Source organism: Colobus angolensis, unplaced genomic scaffold, assembly GCF_000951035.1.
Source record: "Colobus angolensis palliatus isolate OR3802 unplaced genomic scaffold, Cang.pa_1.0 Scaffold518, whole genome shotgun sequence".
In the NCBI taxonomy this organism is placed as follows: Eukaryota; Metazoa; Chordata; class Mammalia; order Primates; family Cercopithecidae; genus Colobus; species Colobus angolensis.
In genome coordinates this window covers 1,342,792-1,347,966 of record NW_012118688.1, presented here as the reverse complement: position 1 = coordinate 1,347,966, position 5,175 = coordinate 1,342,792, and positions in this window count along the sequence as shown.

Here is a 5,175-nt window from a genome sequence, read left to right as displayed (position 1 = left end):
ATTATATATAATATATGATTGATATATATTATATTATATATATAACATACTATATATGCCAGATTTAGTAATGATGTCCAGAACAAATCTAACAGACATGGACGTGCTAAATTCTGTTCTCTACATATATAGGTAGAGAAATCTGTCTAGGGAAAATAAGGGGAATTTAAGGACCATGGAGAGTTGATGAGAAATGGTGAGGCTTGCTATAAAGAATAGAATGAGTAAGCATTTCACTGCAGCACAACCCAGCAAATGAAAAGTCATTGATAGACCAGAATGAATTATTACTTCCTATGCAATACTACAAACTTAATTCTTCTCACATATAGCTGATGCTGTATTGTCTGTGCCGCACCTTCTCAGTTTACTTCTGATCTCACCTATAGCAATATTGGACGGTAACCTGCACACTCTTAGGATGCCAAGGCAAAAGCAAATTGGCCTCTTTGCTTTTCTGCCTTAAGCCTTCTTTCTGCCTTCTTACAGGTTCAATCAGGGGTTTTAATGTCATCAAAGAAAAACTTTAACTGGTGGGAGATGGCAGTCTGTATTAAAAAGTGCTGGCCACCTATCCTGTGGGGGAAGCCAATTCTTTAGTTCATTCTACATTGTCACTCCTAGGGTTTACAGGGAGACTGAGCCTATCTGTCCACAGGAAAGATCAGCTCCTTATTGGTTTTCCTCTTTTTTACTATTACGCTCCCTTCTCCCTTCTTTATGTTTCCATAGATAACCTGTCAATAAATCTCCTCTTTCCAAATAATTGTCTCATGATCTGCTATCAGGGAGACTCAAATCAAGATATACACTGAGTTTTATCTATGTATCTCTATTGTTTAAAAAATTCTTATATTTATAATTGCCCTCTGAAGAATGTGGGATGACATGGGGTTTGGGAGATAAGCTTTGGAATACTTGTCCACTCCATTTTACTGACAAGAAAAATGCTTTAGGTAATCTGAGTGATTCTCCCAAAATCACACAGCTAATAAGTGGCAAAGTCTTCTTTGATGTGCTAAAGAGGACTTTGGAAGCGTAAAATAGAATGAATTGTTTCCCAAATGAGTTCTGTGTATTTTAATTTCATGTGTAACCTCAATTTAACGTGTCAGATCTTGCTAGCTTAAAACATCTCAGCTAAACTCCATTAATTTTGGTTCCATTAATTTATGCTTTGTGATAACTTGAAAGCATAATAATAAAAGTTATTTTTTCTCTAAAAGTATTATCTAAGAGTATACATTTTTAATCAGACCAAATCATTTCCTCAATCTCCTTCTTGGTTTTTCTACAGCCATCATCCTTTAATGTTCTATGATACACAATAAAAGACAAAGAACATTAGGCACACTAAATCTTAGGATGCTTTATTGATCTCATAATGCCATCCAGCATCATAAAATTAAACTCTGGCCCATCCTAAGTTATATTACGAGAAGAAAATGTTTATACATTTTTTTCTGTTATTTAGTTTTTATTTAATATATACTTAGGCAACACTAACTGTATGCCAAGCATTGTTCTAAATGTTTTACAAATAGTAACTCATTTAATTCTTTTTAAAAAATGTTTATTCATTTATTAAAAACAATTACAAATTTATTACATGTTAGTATAAACATTTTAATGAAAGAGAAATACATTTGCAAATTTCCTCCAAAGATGAAAAGATTGGCATTGTTTTTTTTAAAACAAAAATTTTGTTTTATTTTTTATTTCAATAGGCTTTTGGGAAACAGGTAGTATTTGGTTACGTGAATAAGAGTGGTGATTTCTGAGATTTTGGTACACCCATCACCTGAGCAGAATACATTGTACCCAATGTGCAGTCTTTTATCCCTTGCCACCCCTCCACCTTTTCCCCTGAGTCCCTAAAGTTGAATGTATCTTTCTTATGCCTTTGCGTCCTGATAGCTTAGCTCCCACATATGAGTGAGAAGATGCAATGTTTGGTTTTCCATTCCTGAGTTACTTCACTTAGGATGGTAGCCTCCAATTGCATCCAGGTTGTCACAAGTGCCATTATCTTGTTCCTTTTTGTGACTGAGTAGTATTCCATATATATATATATACACACACACATACCACATTTTCTTTATCTACTTGTTGATTGGTGGGCATTTAGACTGGTTTTGCAGTTGCAAATTGTGCTGCTATAAACTTGTGTGTGCAAGTATCTTTTTTGTATAATGACTTCTTTTTCTCTGGATAGATACCTAGTAGTGGGATTGCTGGATCAAACAGTAGATCTACTTTTAGGTCATCAAGGAATTTCCACACTGTTTTCCATGGTGGTTGTACTAGTTTACATTCCCACCAACAGTGTAAAAGTGTACTCTTTTGACGACATCCACACCAACATCTATTATTTTTTGATTTTTTGATTATGAATATTCTTGCAGGAGTTAGTTGGTATCACATTATGGTTTTGATTTACACTTCCCTGATAATTAGTGATGTTGAACATTTTTCCATATGCTTCTTGGCCATTTGTGTATCTTCCTTTGAGAACTGTCTATTCATGTCCTTAGCCCACTTTTTGATGAGATTTTTTTTTTTCTTGCCTATTTATTTGAGTTCTTTGTAGATTCTGGATATTAGTCCTTTCTCAGATGTATAGATTGTGAAGATTTTCTCCCACTCTGTTAGTTATTCATTAACTCTGCTAATTATTTCTTTTGCTGTGCGAAGCTTTTAAGCTTAATTAAGTCCTATCTATTTGTCTTTGTTTTAGTTACATTTGCTTTTGAGTTTTTGGTAATGAAGTCTTTGCCTAAGCCAACGTCTAGAAATCTTTTTCTGATTTTATCCTCTAGAATCTTTTTTGTTTCAGGTCTTAAATTTAAGTCTTTGATCCATCTTGAGTTCATTTTTGTATAAGGTGAGGGATGAAGATCCAGTTTCATTCATCTACATATGGCTTACCAATTATCCCAGAACCATTTGTTGAATAAGGTGTCCTTTCCCCACTTTATGTTTTTGTTTCCTTTATTGAAAATCAGTTGGGTATAAGTATTTGGCTTTATTTCTGAGCACTCTATTCTGTTTCATTGGTCTATGTAAATATTTTAATACCAGTAGACCGTACTGTTTTGGTGACTATGGCCTTATAATATGGTTTGAAGTTGGGTAGTGTGATGCCTCCAGATTTTTTCTTTTTTGCTTAGTCTTGCTTTGGCTATGCAGGCTCTTTATTGATGCCATGTGAATTTTAGGATTGATTTTTTTTCTAGTTCTGTGAAGAATGCTGGTGGTAATTTAATGAGAATTGCATTGAATTTGTAGATTGCTTTTGACAGTATGGTCATTTTTACAATATCTATTCTACACATCCATGAGCATGGGATGTGTTTCCATTTGTTTGTGTCATCTATGATTTCTCTCAGCAGTGTTTTGTAGCTTTCCTTGTAGATGTCTTTTACATCCTTGGTTAGGTATATTCCTTTGTGAAATAAGTTGAGTTCTTAATTTGATTCTCAGCTTGGTCACTGTTGGTGTATAGCAGAAATACTGATTTGTGTACATCAATTTTGTAACCTGAAACATTGCTGAATTCATTTACTAGTTCTAGGAACTCTTTGGATGAGTCTTTAGAGTTTTCTAGGTATACAATCATATTATCAGCAAACAGTGACAGTGACTTCCTTTTTACCAATTTGGATGCCCTTTACTTCTTTCTCTTGTCTGCTTGCTCTGGCTAGAACTTCCAGAACTATGTTGAGTAGAAGTGGTGAAAGTGGGCATCCTTGTCTTGTTTCAATTCTCAGGAAAAATGCTTTCAACTTTTCCCCATTCAGTATAATGTTGGCTGTGAGCTTGTCGTAGATGGCTTTTATTACCTTAGGGTATGTCCCTTCCATGCCAATTTTTCTGAGAGTTTTAATCATAAAGGGATGTAGGATTTTGTCAAATGCTTTTTATGCATCTATTGAGGTGATCATGTGATTTTTGTTTTTAATTCCATTTATGTGGTGTATCACATTTATTGACTTACATATGTTAAACCACCCCTGCATCCCTGGTAAAAAACCCACTTGCTCATGTTGGATTATCTTTTTGATACGCTGTTGGATTTGGTTCGCTAGTATTTTATTGAGGATTTTTGCATCTATGTTCAACAGGGATATTGGTCTGTAGTTTTCTTTTTTTATTATGTCCTTCTCTAGTTTTTGTATTAGGGTTAAACTGCTTCATAGAATTATTTAGTGAGGATTCGTTCTTTCTCTATCTTTTGGATAGTGTCAATAGAATTGGTACCAATTCTTAATGCATGATAGAATTCAGCTGTGAATCCATCTCATCCTGGACTTTTCTTTGTTGACAATTTCTTTATTACCATTTCAATATCACTGTTATCGGTCTGTTCAAAGATTCTATATCTTTCTGGTATAATGTATGTATTAGTCTCTTCTCACACTACTAATAAAGACATACCTGAGACTAGGTAATTTATAAAGGAAAGAGATTTAACTGACTCACAGTTCAGCATGGCTGAGGAGGCCTCAGGAGTGCCCAGTGAAGGGAAAAACCCCTTATAAAACCATCAGATCTCATGAGAAATAACTCACTATTACAAGAACAGGGTGGGGGAAACTGCCTCCATGATTCACTTATCTCTACCTAGCCCCTCCCATGACATGTGGGAATTATGGGAACTACAATTCAAGATGAGATTTGGGTGGGAACACAGCCAAACCATATTATTCTACCTCTCGCGACTCCCAAATCTCATGTTCTCACAATTCAGTACACAATCATGCCCTTCCAATAGTCTCCTGAAGTCTTAACTCATTTCAGTGCTATCACAGAAGTCTAAGATCTCATTTGAGACAATGCCTATGAGCCTGCAAAATCAAAGGTAAGTTAGTTACTATCCAGATACAATGGAGATACAGGCATTGGGCAAATACACACATTCTAAATGGAAGAAATTGGCCAAAACTAAGGGGCTACAGGCCCCATTCAAGTCCAAAATCCAATAGGACAATCATTAAACTTTAAAGTTCCAAAATGATCTCCTTTAACTTCATGTCTCACATCCAGGGCACACTGATGCAAGAGCTGGGCTCCTACAGCCTTGGGCAGCTCCACCCCTGTGGCTTTGGAGGGTATAGCCTCCCTCCCAGCTGCTTTCGTGGGTTGGTGTTGAGTGTCTGTGGCTTTTCCAGATGC